This window comes from Arvicola amphibius, chromosome 7 (assembly GCF_903992535.2).
Source record: "Arvicola amphibius chromosome 7, mArvAmp1.2, whole genome shotgun sequence".
NCBI classification, from domain to species: Eukaryota; Metazoa; Chordata; class Mammalia; order Rodentia; family Cricetidae; genus Arvicola; species Arvicola amphibius.
In genome coordinates, this window is record NC_052053.1 from 53,359,938 (window position 1) to 53,376,886 (window position 16,949).

At 50.0% G+C, this 16,949-nt stretch overlaps 1 protein-coding gene across 2 annotated transcripts in view; it reads left to right on the forward strand.

Moving 5' to 3' along the window:
- The first annotated feature begins 2,282 nt into the window (after positions 1–2,282).
- The window catches only part of Gsn (gelsolin), a 56,818-nt gene continuing 42,151 nt past the window's right edge, over positions 2,283–16,949 (forward strand). The window contains exons 1-3 of one of the 2 annotated variants that reach the window (XM_038336404.1): positions 2,283–2,345; positions 2,809–2,896; positions 15,676–15,761. The gene's annotated coding sequence lies outside the window, so the exon portion shown is untranslated. The remainder of the gene's footprint in view (positions 2,346–2,808; positions 2,897–15,675; positions 15,762–16,949) is intronic. The other variant, XM_038336405.1, reaches the window with a different exon arrangement.

The window sequence follows — 16,949 nt, forward strand, 5'->3', positions numbered from 1 at the left end:
CTACATCCACAGAAAAGGGTAGGACAAGCTAGGCTTGGGTAGCATGAACCTGCTTTTCTGACTGTTGAAAAAAGAGTAGGCTGTGGGAGGAATATTGTACAAATGTGGGTTCCTAGTGACTCTGTGGGTGAGACATTCTCGAGAAGGAAGTAGGCACCTCTGAGATTGACTACCGAATACCTGTGTGGCCTTCATCTCTCCCATCCTCATTCTGAGGATGGGGAGGTCTTCTGTCAAAAGACTACATCAAGATTCTATCTGCAGGCGAGGATCTAGGACAAATGCACCTGACTGATTCTGGGCTGCTGCGGGGAGTTCAGAAAAGAAAGGGGATAGGGCACAGGGCTGACGGGACTTCTGGAGCCCCTGCAACGCTGACCTGATCAGAGAGGGCAGGTTAGGATACCCCCTGAGCATCTGTGAACACCGAGAAGCAAAGAAGAGGAACATACTTGGCCCTCCTCTGCAAGCGTCAATCACTCTATCTTCATCCTTATAATTAGTGTTGGTAATTTCAGGCGATTGCTCTGCCTCTCCAACCGCTGAGGAATAATCACAGAGTTACAGGAACAAGCCCCTTTGCTTCTTGACTCAGTCCCCGCTTCTCTAGCACTAGGGTGTGCACAAATACTCTCTAGTGTGTCTTCTATCCCAACATGATATTCTAGCTCCAGGGAAACACAGACTTAAGGTTCCCCTCCTGTCTCTGAAAGACACTGCTGATTTGGAAACGACGCCTCAGATAATCCCTAAGAACACAATGCCTGGGTTTGGAGTCAACACAGAGCCAAGCAGCTTGCGCTTTTGCCTTCCAGCCCACGGGTGGCCCTACAGAGGGGGTGTGGCACCCCAGTTTTTAGAGAAAGCATAACTGGACAGTTTACCACATCAGGAAGCTTGGCAGAGTAGGACACTGAACATATAAGCCACCGCCAAGCCTCGTGCAGAGGGCCAGACCCAGAGAGCTTCATGCTTTCTGTGGCTCCGTCATCTCTTCTGAAAAAGGTTCACTGTGATGCATCCCTTGGGAGACAGGGAAGGGAGGGTGAAAGCTGGTAACATGGGAAGCACTTGCCGGTTCTAAGAGAGTGGGCGGCAGGCGCGCGGGGGGGGGGGGGGGGGGGGGGGGGGGGAGACACACACGACAGAGGGACGGATGACTATGGACTCAGGAGCCAGCCTGGGATTCCACAGGCCTTGCGGCTTTCCTGGCTACTTCTCAATGAAAGACCAAAGTAGGAAATTCTGAGTTATTGCTTTCTCTGCTGTTGAAACACCAGCTTTGGCACCTAGTAATTACTGAATCCGGCTACATTTTACCCTGTGTTGGAGGGAGCCGTTACTCTGGTGAACACGAGCTACGGACACACTCAGACTGGAATGGACATGGTCATTTGCTGCAGCTCCCTGTGTGGTGTGTGAATTCTTCCAAAGGGAAGCCATGTTTGGAGCATCCTGTATCCTGCCTTAATAAATCCTCAAATGTTGTAAGAAGTCAATTCTTACACTTGAAACAAAGTGCTTTCCACTCATCTTCCCGACCAGGACCTTGGGGGAAGATTTGCTTTCACATCTGTTCATAAGGGATACGTGGTATTGGCCATTGTGCTAAGCTCTTTCCTCCCGGAGTCGTGTCTCCGCCCACCATGAGAGGCCCGTTTGACCACTGGCTGCACTGAGCCTTAGATGTGTTATGTTCATAGTGCTACCCAGGGTTCCTGGGCTGGAAATGTCAGGCGTTCCAGACCAGGCCTTCTGACTCTCACACCAAGCCACGGTTCACATTTTAGGATGGGGTTGCCTTGGCATTTCTCCTTCCTTACTTCTGGGTGACGTTAGAAGAAAAGAGATTCTCCTTCATTCTCTTTAGTAGGGCAGGCTGCTGGTGGACTGCCCATCACCCCTCTTCCTGCCAGAAGCTATTTCACAGTGGGGAGGGGGGGTTTGCTTCTGAAGGCCCTCCGGGGACTGCTTTAGCTTTGCACTGCAGGTTACCCACGCCTGGTACACTGTCCCCAGCATCGCTCTGATGAACTCCTGAGTCTCCTCCCCACTATCTTAGGCCCCCTCGGAACTGCTTTCCATGTTCCCAGCCTCAGTTTCCTCCTGGTGACCACAGAGCACTTGATTGACACCTTCAGGCGCAACAGAGGAAGAACGCTAGCCTTGAGCCAGTCTTCATCCTCCAAACTGCGCTCCTCCCCGCAGCCTGCCCCGCCTCGAGGGCGGCTCCGGTGCGCGCCCTGCCCACCCGGCCGCTAGCGCAGCGCACCCCGCCCCGACTCCAGGAACCAGCTGAGCACACAGCTGGACCCAGCAGAGCCGTCTCCAGCGCGCCGCAGCAGGTAGGGAGGCGGGCCGCCCGGATCCCGGGCTTTGGGGGTGGACCGAGCTGAATCTCCTCTCCCTCCGGTGCCCATCCGAGCTCGGCCCACGCGCGGGTATTGCGGGGGAAGGACGTGCTTGCTCACCTTGCCTCTCTTCAAGTGACCGAGGAGGGTGGACATAGAGGTGAAGAGGAGAGGTCCATTCCGCCACGCCTAGATCCGCAGTGCTGCAGGCACCGGACCTCACCGCGACACCGCCCCGCGGGTGCTTTGGGGGTGTCTGACCCCGAGTGCAGGTGACTGCCCACGCATGGCTTGAACAGTGGGCGAATGAGGAGTCCACGCAGCGGAGCCTTCACTCCTGTGCAATACCTTCCCCCCTTCAGGGCCCAAAACTGTTAGAAAGTTCCTCTTTGTACGCGCCTGACATCTTCATGACTGTTTCTGAAGGTATTTAGCTGTTTTCTTTGCCGCCTTGCAGTGTTGCGGTCCCTTCTGGCCTGGAGAAGAAACTTCAGGCTGACCGTCGACGCCTTTTTGAGTGATTAGAAGCCTCCATCACTTTTCAGGTCTGCCTTCGCCTTCCCCCAGCTTTATTATAGCAACTTCCCCGTGGTCCAGCACTTGCCAGGCCTGCGGGGGAAGCCCCAGGTCTGAGAGCTGGGGTTGGGCAAGCAAGAGATCCGACTGTAGGTCCTCGGACCAGACACCCACCCGTTTATTCCATTCCATTCTCACAGTCTCCATAGAGCAGAGAGGAATCTTTGAACGGATCCAGGAGTTCCTCCTGGCGTTCCTGCGGATAGAAGCCTTTGCAGAAGGGGCAGCCTCTGGGCATGGGCCCAGTTCCAGCCTACTCTTCCTGACTCCTTTTGTGGGACCTTGGACTCGTTGGTGTTCTGTGCAGTCCCACCCTGCCCCATACAGTTATGGGTGCCTGTTAGTATTCCTTGGGAGGCTTTAAAGGGAAGAGGAAGACGGATGGGACAGGGCTTCCAGCTTCTTTGAAACTGTTTTCCTTTCTTGGGCCTCCCTATTTATAAATGCCAGGGAAATCATAAACAGCTGAGGGAGCTTGGTTTGGCACGTGTGTAAATTACCCAGCAGCAAAGGTTTCCTTGTGAACTAAAGGAGGAATTTACTCCAGAATTTTCCGTAGTCTTTTTATTAGGGACTCGCAAGAGCCATGGGAAGCAGGCAGGCTTGCCTGTCAGTCTGTTTCCTCCCTCCTAACCTGATGATGCATTCTCTGCTTTGTGTCTGGGACCTGACCACATAGAGGCCCAGGAGCCCCAGGAGGAGAGCACTCTCTATACTTCCTATCTTGACATATCTAGACCTAGTAAGAGGGGGTGACTAATTCTGTCTGGGTGAGCCAGGCCTAGGAGATGAGTAATAGTTTGCCAGAAGAGGAATCAGGGCAAGAGCTGTTCCATGGCACTGGGGCAGCTTGTGCAAAGGCACTGAGGTTTTCTGAGCATTCTACATGGCTGGTCTGGAGGATGGGGCAAGGTTGGAGTGCTGGAGTCAGGCTTGTGAGTGGAGGTGGAGCTGGATAAACTAGACTTTACTTCACAGGCAGTAGGATGCTGGGAAAGGCTTGTGACCCATGCAGTGACCGCAAACTCATGGAACCAGTTGCTGAGGAGGAAGTGCTGTGTCAGAGGCCGGGGGCCCTGAGGAGGCCATCTCAAGGTCAGCAGGGAGGTCCAAATCAGAGCAGCGCCTGCTGGGATGGCCAACAGCAGGTCCTAGAAATTTTATCTGGAGATAGACGGGACGCAACCACTTACACTGTTATCAGTGTCTCGGCGTTGCTGGTTTTCTTCTTTAAAAATGCTTTAAAAGAAACAGACTAGTGCTTTAGGTTCAAAATGAGGGACAGTCACGTAGGCTCTTTTGTCTTGATTGCCCGCCTCTGTCCCTCGAGATGGACAGTGGTCTGTGCACTGACCCAGACTGTCACAGCAAGCACTGTGCTTGGGAGGGAGCATTCCCTGTCTCCTCGTGCTCTGGGGCCAGCGGTCCCTCCTCCTGTCCTTCCTCCTGACTCATGTGGGCTTTTGGCTTCTAGATGACCTGTGTTTAGACATAAAGATGTTATCATTCTGGCCTGGAGCGCTTTGATCAAACACTGATCTTTGGCTTCCTTCAAGGAAACTCTTCTGGTCTGCGCCCACAGCTTTGGAATATTTGCTGACCAGAAATGATAGGTTAGAGGGAGAGAGATGTAAGAGAAATTACAAGTGCTAGCTTGGGCCTGGGGCTGCATTCTCTGTTCTTTTTATATGTCTGTGTATGTAAGTGGAGACCCAAATAATCACACAGAAACTAATTAATTACAACACTGTTCGACCAGTGACTCAGCCATATTTCTAGCTAGCTCTTACATCTTGAATTAACCCATTTCTATTAATCTGTATATCGCCACGAGGCTGTAGCTTACTGGGTAAGGTTCTGACTGGCGTCTTTCTCCTTTGGCAGCTACATGGCATCTCTTTGACTCTCCCTACTTTCTCTCTATATCTCCGTTCAGATTTCCCACTTGGTTTTACACTGCCAAACCATTGACTGAAACAGATTTATTCAGCAACCAATAAAGCAATACATATACAGAAGGACACTCCACATCATCTCCCCTTTCCTGTCTAATTAGAAAGAAAGACTTTAACTTTAACATAGTAGAATTACATATACAAAACAATTATCAAGCAAGAATTATAGTTATATTTTATATGAGTCTAAAGTTTTGTTTCTAATTTATCTTTTATCATAACTAAGGAAAACTATAACTATCTGTCTTTAACTCCACCAAAGACCCCAGCAGGATATAATATTACCTAAATAAACAGAAGTGCACTGTAAGCAACTTCCAAAGTTCTTCTGTAACATTGGGGCATCCATCTTCAGCCTACAGGTCCATAGTATCCAGCAGACTTTTTCATAAAGCAGGAAATTTGAAGATCTGGTCTGCCTTGTAAGGGCAAAGATTATTAGTTGCTTTCTGTGTCCTGCAGAATACCTGGCAGTTTACTCTGTGAAGCAGGAACCCCGAAGGACCATCCCATCTTTTGGAAAGTGTAGCAGTCATTTTTCTGTGTGTCCTGCATGCCCAGTTCATACAACATACCATTAAACAGTCTAGGCAGGAGCAGTTTCTTGCCCAAATGGCTAGCCTTGTCATATTGAAGGCAAATTCCATAATGAGTTCCTTCAATGTCCATCAACCTCTCTGAAGCAATTGGTGCTGCCAGAAGCAGACTTGTCTCACTGTTGAGAAAAGTTTAAGTTTTTAAAACATTTTAAATGCCATATTCTCTAGGTCTTTGAAGTGTTGAAGATTATCTGTCTAGCTGAAATAACATGGAATACATGTGCTGGGGTACACATGTGGTGTGTGTATGCGTGAGTGACCATGCTGGGGTGCACATGTAGTGTGCGTATGTGTGGGTGAGCATGCTGGAGTGCACATGTAATGGTGTGTGTGGGGGGGTGAGCATGCTGGGGTGCACATGTGTGTGTAATTGTGGGTGAGAATGCTGGGGTGCATATGTGGTGTGTGTATGTGTGGGTGAGCATGCTGGGGTGCACATGTGGTGTGTGTATGTGTGGGAGAGCATGCTGGGGTGTACATGTGATGGTGTGTATGTGTGATGTGCGTGTGTGGGGGTGAGCATGCTAGTGGTCTGAGAACAACTTTGCAGACTCAGTCTTCCCTTCTACCTTTACCTGGGGTCTGGGGGCCAAACTCGGGTCATCAGGCATGTGTAGGAGTCCTCGCTCTGCTCAGCCACCTCACCAGCCCCTCCACTGTTTTTTTGAGAGAGTCTCAGTGAACCTGGAGCTCAACAATTCAGCCAATGAGCTTCCGGGACCCACCTGTCCCTGTTCTCTCCATGATCAACACTGGAGGTACAGGTGTGCTGCTGTGCTCCTGACATTTACCTGGTGCTGGGGACTGGTATGCACAGCCCAGGGAAGACTGGAGGGGCCTAGGGTTATTTATCAACACATGTGTTCTTTACCATCAACAGGTCCCCAGGGTGCAGATCAGTCTCCCATCTATTTTAGGACATTAAGGCTCCTGGATGCAGGCAAGGTCTTTTGTTAGCTGGGTGCCCAGCCAGAACTGGTCCTTCCTCTCTTCTATTTGTCAAACTCTTAGACATCCCCAAAGGCTGGGAAAAGTGATTCCCCCTGTGAGCTGAAGCAGAGAAAAGTGGGTCCCAGGAGTTGTGCTATGCGTGGCAGTGGTGGGGGTGGTAGGGAGGGCAGGGGATGTTTAGGCAGCTGAGGGATGTTAAGTAAAAATATCTCCTCCCTTTCGGCTGAATGAGCGCGTGTCCTATTACAGCCTGGTGCGGTTTGTGAAGTCGGAGACCACAGGCCGGCTCAGTTCCTGCTGCTGCCTGCTTCCCCTCCTCCCCCTCCTGAGATGTGTCCCCTTGCTCCTGCTCTGCCTGGGACCACATGGGCAATTGCAGGGTAGGGGAGAGAAAAATCAGTGGGTGTGGTGGGTGAGGTGAGGCGGCTGAGGGCCAGGGCTGGGGTCCCGTCTGTGCCCCTGACAGAATGAAGAGTAGGATTTGGCTCCTGCATGCCTTTTTAATGGACTCCAGTGACCATCGCACGCCACGGGGCGGGGAGCAGTGTTGGGCTTGCTTAGCGGGGGTGGCTCTGAGTCAGAGGGCTTTGTGCTCAGCCTACTGACACGGAACCTTTGTGCCTAGAAGTGGCAGGTGAGCCCGATGCAGTCAGATGCACAAGTTTTGCGGTCCTACTAGAATTTGAGCAGAACCAATAGCCCCATTTTTGCAGACAGGAAGCTGAGAGTGGGGTTTCACTCCCAGACAGTACTTCCTTGATTTCCAATTCACCTTCAGCTTTTATTGTTTTGTCTACTATTCAAATAGTCTTAGGAAGGAAGAAATGTTGACTCTGTTTTACAGATAAGCAAACTGAGGCCTTCCTTGGGGGAGTGAAGCTGCTTACCCTCTTTACAGTGACCCTGTCCTTAGGTTGAGGAAACTGAGGCTCAGAACACTGAGTCTCCTTGCCCTACGTCCTTTCCCAGCTCCGTGCTCCGTAGTTAGTGCTGCTCATTGTTAGCTCTGCCCAGTGCCTTGGCGCCTCCTGCACTCAGTGCTTGATTTAGGGAATGGGAAATGGGTCTCACTATACAGGCCTGGCTGGCCTAGAGTGACTCACAGCGATCCGCCTGCCTCTGCCTCCCAGGTCCTGGGATTAAGAGTGTGCACCGTTGTCTGGTCTGTTTTCTGTTTGGTTATTGGTTCTCCCGGTTATAATGTCTCCCTGAAACCGGCTTTCCAAGAGGAATCTAGGAAGGGTTTGAGCCATAGAACCTGGTAGGGAACTCTGACAAGGGGCCAAGCCCATAGGGGTGGGTTCCTTCACTGTGCTCCATTGGCTAAGCAAATGGTGTCTTGTTACTTTCCAACCTCAACGGATTTGTCATTTGGGCCAAGTACTTAGCAAGCGAAGGATATATATTCATGCCTGTCAGCCTCCAGGGTGGGGCCCTTGGTGTCCCTGCTCAGAGGCTGGGCCAGATTCGCGTGAGTGCTCCGTAAATACTAGTTAAGTCTGGGGAGTGGCCTGGTGGCATTTCTGCTTTGTCTCCTCAGGGGACTTTCCTTCCTCATGGTGACAGGAGCTTGTGATAGGAAATTTGGAAAATAGAAATTTTTAAAGATTTAAAAACAACAACAACAACAACAAGAACAACAAAAGAATTATCCTTAATTGGCACCTAAGTGAGCGCTACTAACTTCTGGGTGTGTTTTCTTCCTGGCATTTTCTTTTTTAGAAAAGATTTATTTTGTGGTTTCTCTGTGTATGCAAGTATATTGGTGTGGGTGCGTGCATTTCAGTGTAAGTGCTTGCAGAGGCCAGAGACAGCTGATCTGGAGTTGGGATGACAGACCTGGAGCTCCCTGGCGTGTGTGAACTGAACTTAGATCTCTGGATGATCCCTGCTCTCCGGCCTCCGCTTCCTGGCATTTTAAACACCACATGATGATGGTCATACTGTATGTATAATTTTCTATTCTTTTTGATTTTTTTGTCAATATTATAACAAATATTTTCTCATGAAGGATTCTTTAAACGTAAAGTTAAATTGTTCTCAGGTATACTATGATTTTGGTTTGGTTTGGTTTGTGTAACAGCCCTAGCTGTCCTGAAACTAGCTCTGTAGACCAGGTTGGCCTTGAACTCATGAGATTGCCTGCCTCTGCCTCCTGAGTGCTGGGATTAGCACTGCTCGACTTCTGTATAAACTCTTGCTCTCATGGGCCAGAAGATTAAAATGATAGACTAATATGTGGTTATTCTTCTCACTCTTATCCTGTTTCTCTTTAACTACATTTCTCCTCTGGGCTTTTTGCCTTTCTTTATTCTATATATCTTTCTTTCCTTCTTACTCTGTGACTGGCTGTGTGGCTAGCCCCTGACATCCTCCTCTCCTTCTCCTTCTCTCCTCCCTTTTCTCTAGATTTCTCCTATGTATTCTCTCTGCCTGCCAACACCATGTATTTCTCTTTCCTGCCTCGCTATTGGCCATCCAACTCTTTATTAGACCAATCAGGTGTTTTAGGCAGGCAAAGTAACACAGCTTTACAGAGTTAAACAAATGCAACATAAAAGAATGCAGCACATCTTTACATCATTAAACAAACATTCCACAGCATGAACAAATGTATCACACCTTAAACTAATATTCCATAACTATTATTCCACTCCTGGTGGGCAGGTAGGCACCTTCACTTAACAATCATCTAACCTCACACATTTAGACTGTTCATAAACAATACCATGCTGAACACCCTAGTGAATAATTTTTATATGTTCTTTAAAAATTATTTACATTTATTTGTTTATTTGTGTGTGTGTGCATTGTGCACACATGCCAAGGCAAGGGTCACAAGACAACTTTGTGGAGTCTGTTCTCTCCACAGTGGGGGGCATCAGGCTTGACAGCAATTTCTTGGACCCACTGACCCGCCTCTTGCCTGTGTTTTTTTCTTCATTATTACCAAGGGAGTTCCTGGCTCAGTTCTGAGATATTTGATAGCTTTTGCTTTGCCCACTTGTTATCCAGAAGGGTCGCAGTAGTCACGAGTGGTCCTGTGTTTCTACCATCACTGGCGGGGAAACCACATCCTTGAAGGAGAACTGAGACTGGCTACCAGGAGTCCAGTTGTCCTGCAAACTTCAGAAAATCTTTCTGCACAGTCCAGTAGCAGAAAAGGGTGGAGTTGAGACTTTCAGTGGCAGAGCAGAAAGAACGTGTCTCTCTTTCCAGTTTCTGCTTTGCACTTGCGTTTTGACCCCGATTGGATTGCTTCTCTACTGAGGTAACTTTGGGTCTCTTTGTGCAGACCTTGAGTGGACCACCTCTGTGCCTTGGTTTCCTCAAGGGTAAAGTTAAGATTTCAATGCTAGCTCCCCACATTTTTGTTAGTTTATTAAGACAGGGTTTCCTATAGCCTAGGCTGGTCTTGAACTCACTATGTAGCTGAGGATGGCCCTGCACTCCTACATCCATTACAAATGCTATGATTACATCATGTACTACCTTGTCCAGCTGCACATGCTAGACCAGCCCTCTGCCGGCTGCAGGGTTTTGTAATGCATCTACGCAGTGCTTCCCCAGTGCAGATCGTTCAGACTCTCAGAATTGCTGTTTTCTCCTCTGATCCAAGCACCCTGGAGCGGGAGCAGAAGGGTGAGGACCATGGTCTTTGTATGGTCACATGTTATTGGCTTCTTGAGCTTCAGGCCAGGAGGGGGAAGCCAGTTAAGCTGTGGCATTCAGAGTGGGGTTTTCAGGGGCTAGCCCAGGCCCTGTCCCCTTTTCACTTTACCAGACTGTTTGTCTACGAAGCATGAGGACACTTGGTTCTAGAACACACCTTTAGAAGCTGGGAACGGCCAGCCTGGCTCTTTAGATGGTCTTTTAAAAGCTTGTAGAGTTCGTGGTTGCATAAAATTCCATTTTCATGGTGGTGAATGCTTTAGATGTGGCAGGACTGCGTTCAGGAGCTTTTTAGAAATGTGGAATCTGAGACTCTGCCCTTAGGGTGGCCATATTTAACAACTAAGGAAAGAGGATGCTAGTTAAATTAGAATTTCAGATAAAGAATGATTAATTATTTAGTACTACTTTCCTCCCTGCAATATTTAGGGCATACTTATAAAGAAAAATCAATACATATCTGCAGTTCAAATTTAAATGGACATGCAGGGGGTTTTCCGGCAACCCTACCTCCCCTGGCTCCACTGCATCCTTTCTGTACTCCTACAGGAGCCTCATGGGATGCTTATACAATTTCAAGTGTGGAAAACATTATGTGCTAGAGGCCTTCCCGTCGAAGCCCAAGATGAATCCTTTTTGTAATGACTGCATGTGTAATGACTGCGTGTCTAAATTAGAATATAGTATTTATTAGGGACTGATATTCCCACATCACTCATTTGTGTACGTCTGAATTTTCTGTATTGTGTTTTCATATTACAGAGAACTATAGGACTTATTATCCTGCCATTAGGCCCACCTTTGGGTCCAAAAGATCCCCTACATTACAAGGAAAATATATAGAGAAATAGAAAATTAATTTATCCGTGGTTCTGTCCGAAACTGAAGTGGGTGGGTGAGTCAGTCCATCTCTGCCTGGCTCATAGCAGAGTGGCAACATACATAGCGGGAAGAAGCCAGGAAATATGCATACTAGCAGAGTTTCCCTTGGCATCAGGGCTCTTGTGGGTGGGCCATCTTCACTGCCCACGTGGAATCTCCCTAGAAGAAAGCCAGTTCCTAGGCCTCTGTTAACACCACATTGTTAGCAGATGAGGGGAAAGCTCCTGGCTTTAGGAGAAGCCTTGGCAGCTCTGGAGGCTTCAGTTTCCCCACCTCCATAAACATCTCTGCCAGTGCCCGTGCCAAGCTACTCTCGGCCTCCACACTTGGGATGGGAGCACCGACCTTTGTGTGCCCAACCCTGATACTGTCTGCGCTGACCCCGAAGAAGGTGACACTCTTGACTGCCTTCTCACCTGACAGGTTTCCCCATCTGAACGGTAGAGATGGGTCTGAGGAACTGCCAATTCCACCTCTTCACTCCACAGACCAGGGGTCCCACGCCCCGAGAGAGAGTGTGTTCCCACAAGCGCTCTCCTAGCCCCAAGTGCCATCACTTGTGTAGTTCAAAGGTAAACATCTGAATCAAAACTCTTTCAGTTACCTTTCAACCCAAGGCCTGGGAAGATCAGGGAACTTGGCCATGGACTTCTTGGGTACTGACTTGGGTGAGTCATTTGCCTGCCTGTTTGACCTGGTTCTTTAACTTGGCTCCCATTCCTCTGTGCATGGGAGTGCTGCCTTCTCCTCACCCCCAAGTCAGCTTCCCACCTGACCAGGGCCACATCTCAAGGTCAAGTGAAGTCCTGGTCTGTCCATTTTGCATCCTGTAGAGGGGTGCAGCTCTGAGGACAGGGAGGTGACACTGCTTTTAGACTTCTAAAGATTTTGAAAGTAGATAGACATAATCTCCCAGACTTACCATGTCCACAATCACCCAGGAATTGATTCCTCAGGGCAGGGTTGGGTCCTGGAATCTGCATTCTCATGAGCACCCAGTTCATGCTGTTGCTGCCGGTCCAGGGGTCCCACTGAACTGGAAGATTCTAAATCGAGGAGTGGGTGGAGTGCTTATTTAGCATGCATAGCCCTGAGTTAGAGCCCCAGCATGCTACAGTGGGTGCAGTGGTGCACGCCTGTATGCAGTGGTGTGATGTTGCACACCTGTATGAAGTGGTGTGATGTTGTACACCTCTACGAAGTGGTGTGATGTTGTACACCTGTACAAAGTGGTGTGATGCTACACACCTGTACAAAGTGGTGTGATGTTATACACCTGTATGAAGTGAGTGTGATGTTGCACACCTGTATGAAGCGGGTGTGATGCTATACACCTGTATGAAGTGGTGTGATGTTGTACACCTCTACGAAGTGGTGTGATGTTGTACACCTGTGTGCAGTGGTGTGATGTTGCACACCTGTATGAAGTGGTGTGATGTTGTACACCTCTACGAAGTGGTGTGATGTTGTATACCTGTGTGCAGTGGTGTGATGTTGCATACCTGCATGCAGTGGTGTGATGTTGTACACCGCTACGAAGTGGTGTGATGTTGTACACCTGTATGCAGTGGTGTGATGTTGTACACCTGTACAAAGTGGTGTGATGTTATACACCTGTATGAAGTGAGTATGATGTTGCACACCTGCATGAAGCAGGTGTGATGATGCTACACACCTGCATGAAGTGGGTGTGATGTTGCACACCTGCATGAAGCAGGTGTGATGTTGCACACCTGTATGAAGAAGTGTGATGTTGCACACATGTATTAAGTGGATGTGATGTTGCACACTGTATGAAGCGGGTGTGATGCTGCACACTGTATGAAGAAGTGTAATGTTGCACAACTGTATGAAGTGGGTGTGATTTTGCACAACTGTATGAAGCGGGTGTGATGTTGCACACCTGTATAAAGTGGGCAGAAGGATAAAAATTTCAAGATCATATTTGCTGTGTATTGAATTCAAAGCCAACCTGCGATAAATGAGACCCTGCCTCAGAAAAATAGGGCAGTCAGTCAACTGATAGTCGATTTAGAATGGATATTTCAAAATTACGCCTATTGATAAGGCATAGTCAGTTTAGGTTCAGATACTTTTCTTTTCTTCAGAGCTGCTTGTAGAACCCAGAGCCGTGTGCTTGCTGGGCAAGCCTTCCCCCAACCCAGGCAGCTCACCCTGGAGATCCTTTCTGTCCGTCCTGCCTCCCTCTTCCCTTCGAACTCTGGGTCAGACTTTATTCCACTGTTTCTAGAATGCAAGCAGTTGTTGAAATAGTTTCCTGCTAAGTCATGGAAAGGTGGAGAAATAGGGCCCTTCAACAGGAGAGAGTGACTCAGTGGGAAGCCATCTGAAGGCCTGCAATGTGGCTTTGATAAACATCTCTACCAGAGGGTTTTACATTTAAGATGATAAACATCGTTCTCAGTAAATTTGTGGTTTGCCATGGCTCAGATCATGTACCCTGTAGCCCCATATACAATAGACAGCAGTGGCTTGCCGTAGCTCAGATAATGTACCCCGTAGCCCCGTATACAAGAGACAGCAGTGGCTTGCCGTGGCCAGGATCATGTACCCCGTAGCCCCATATAGAAGAGACAGCAGTGGCTTGCCATTGCCAGGATCATGTACCCTGTAGCCCTCTACAGAAATGTGCTATAAGCCTGAGCAACCAAAGCTTCGGGTCTTTCTCAAAGTGAGCAGGAAGCGTACCCTTATTTATAGCTTGATACTGAGTAAAAGCTGGACCCAAGAGCAGCAGTCTGCCTAGACATCTTAGCTGTGTGACCTGACCCCTGTAGCCTTTCTTAACCTTTCTGAGCCTGAGGTCTTGCTTGGCAAGATGAGTGGCATGGTACCTGCCTGGCAGATTTCCTATATTGCCTGTCGAGTCTAATGCCCGGTAGGTGTACAGAAAGTGACAACTTGGCCAATTGAATCCTTGTGGTGTGACTGGCCGTCTAGTCCAGAATTCCTACTGATGACTCGGGAGGGGCCTTATAGGGTGAGAAGAGCCGCTGCTGCAGCCTCCACCTCCCACAGGCAGAATGCTCTGGATGAGGTCCCCTGGTGGCTGCACACTGTCAGTGAGCTCCCTGCCAGAGACTAGCTTTTCCTTGGTGGACAGCCTGATTCTTGGAAGCTGCCTCCTCTCCCTGAGCTCTGAGGCAGTGCAGGCAGATGTGCAGGCAGACTCAGAACCAGCTGCTTGGAGCTATGGTGGGGGCTGCGACAGAAACCCTCCATTTCTTGCTCCTTTGGGAGCACGTGGGTGGAGACCGAGCTAGTAGCATCAGTGGCTTGCAGATCTTGTTTTCCAGTTGCTTCTGCCCTTCCAGAAGGGAAACCAGCAAACTTCGTCTTAGCTGGGGTCTTTGTAAACCCAGTCAAGCGTGAAAGCTGGTGTCCATCTCAGGAAGCGTGCAGTGCTTTTCTTGCCTGTAGATGGCAGCATCTGTACTGTGAGCAAATTCTGTGGGAGTGTGCCTGTGAGCGCATGTGTCAGACATGCGTGCAAGCATGTCCTTCACTGGCTTCTTCCTTTTGGGACTCTGGAGCTGCAGCGGGCAGGGTCTGGAGTAGCATGAGCAGATCTTAGTCTGCTGGGAGAGACCGACTAGACAGACATAGATGGCTGCAATTTAGTGTGGCAGAGAACCTAGGAGCTGAGGGTTCAAGGACACAGTGGTACAAAACTTGCCCAGCAGATGCAGGGGCGGAACACACTCTATGTGGCAGGAGGCTGGCAGGCAGCAGATGAGAGCTGTGGTTCAAGTGGTTGGCCACGACAGACCACAGAGAGTAGATACTGAAAGTCAGCAAAGGATCCTACACTTTGTCTGGGGCTGTGTGGAGCCACAGCAGGGTCTGAGCAACCCAGTGATGTGGTCTGGGCCTGCCCCGAGGAGGTTTGCACTGTGAGAGAGTTGGAGATGGACTGGCCAGCTGAGAGGAGGTGGTGGGGGTGGAGAGTGGGGTGTGTTCCCCTGTAGTCAGAGGAAATCGGAAGTCAACGTGAGCAGGAGGTCGTGGGAGTGATGCCTGGACCACTGTGTGCATGGGAGACAGGGGATGTGGCCAGGGGTACCCCTTGCTGAATGGGAAGCATGGGGGAAGGGGTGCACTTAGGAACATATGCAGCCCCCCAAGTGAACAGGTGAGACTGGTTTGGAGTTAATGGAGTGTGCATAGCTGTCTGTCATTTTTCAAAACAAACCCCTGATGTGCTTTGACATGCTTCTAGGAATTGGGATTTCCTGCAAGATATTTGAGAAAGGCCTGTAGAGGTGCCATTTAACTTCAGTTTCCCAGACCCAGAGAAACATGTGACCTCTGACCCCTCTGCCTGTGGTTCCATGCCCACTGCTGTGTTACCTACTGACATTGCAGAACCCATCAGCAATGTCTGAGCCATACGCTCCAGTTACTAAGGGGCCTGTATCACATCAGGAGCCTTGGGGCTCTTCTAATGGGCACTGGAGGTGGTGTTTGCTGGGTCATGTACTGCGCCACAGCCTCAGAGTGAAGCAGTTACTCCAAGGAGCTCATAGCCTGGCATCCTGAGGTCCACTCTTGACCAGATCAACCCTCCAGCATCAGGTGTGGGCAGCACTGGCTGGAGATCTGCAGGTAGGCGGGATTTACCCATGTGACCTCAGACACTGACACTGAGATTCCTGGGCCCTTTTCCAGGTTCTGCCAACACTCCTCTCCCAGTGCCCGGCAGCTGCCACAGCATCTCCTCCCGGAGTGGCTGTCTTCTTGCACAGTTCTGAAAGGTAGGTAGAACAACACAGAACACTGTCCACCCAGTGTCCCAGAATAGAAGCAGCTGAACAGCTTTTGTGGAGTACAACACTATTCGTTACCCCATCTGCTTCTCACCAAGAGGAAGGCAGCTGAGGGCAGGGATGAGGCGGGCTGAGCACCCATACCTGCTCCCGCCCTGGCTGGGCTTCTTGCTGCTGTATCTCAAGACTTCTGGGAGCTCTATGGTAGGAGGAGAGGTGGGAACCCTCCCTGCAGGTTGTGGAGAGGTAGACAAAGTTGGGTGTGGCCACCAAGTCCCCGCTTGTTGACTTTGGAGGCACCTGAGGAGTGTGAGTCATGGGAGACTGGATGAGTCATTCCCACCTGGCTGGGCCCACCTATCAGATTCCCGGGTGAGCCTGTGCTGCAGTGCACTGGGGGGTGGGGGCAGAGTGCAGAGTGCTGGGCTGCAAGCCAGGAGACCCTGATTCCTTGAGTGGGCCCTGGGCGTTTCCTCCTGGAGGGTGGATGGTGGGGATCAGACAGCCCCGCAGATGTCTTTGTGAGATGGAAAGCCAGGAGGGTCACTGTGAGGCATTTCAACCTAACAGAGGAGAACTTCCAGTTGTGTGAGGAGAAAGGAGAGCGCCCTCCGGCCCATGGCATCAGTGGCTAGCCCATGATGTCACCATTGCTTGCCAAAAGAAGCAGGAAGCGAGTGCCTGCATTTCCCAATCCTCCACTGCACCCAGCAGAGGAGCTGAGCACACTTCTGTCCCTCTGTCCTTGGATCCAGAGGTTTCTAGAAGGTTCTGTAGGCCCAGAGGCCTGGCCTCCCTCAGCTACCATGGAAGGATCACATCTGCCTTCTGGGGTACCTGCTTCTGACAGTCCAGAAACTGAGGTGTTCCTTCCTGTGTATGATTTCAGCCTGCTGGACTTCTGGAAACACTACAGGGCCACAGCCAGACTGCTTGGGTCTAGCTGAAGGTCTCAGGAGTCTGCCTGTTCACCCTTGTGGCTCCCCTATCCCCTGCACTGCACCCGCCTCATGTTCGCCTCTATGAACTTGGGTGTAAGCACAGCGCCCTGGTGTCCTCCCTTCAGATCCTCAGATATCCTTGTCCCAAGTCTCTGGCACATTGATACCTTCTTCTCCATCTGGAACATTCTCTCCCTGGCCGCTGGAAGGCTGTCTTGTCAGTTTCCCCAAGCTG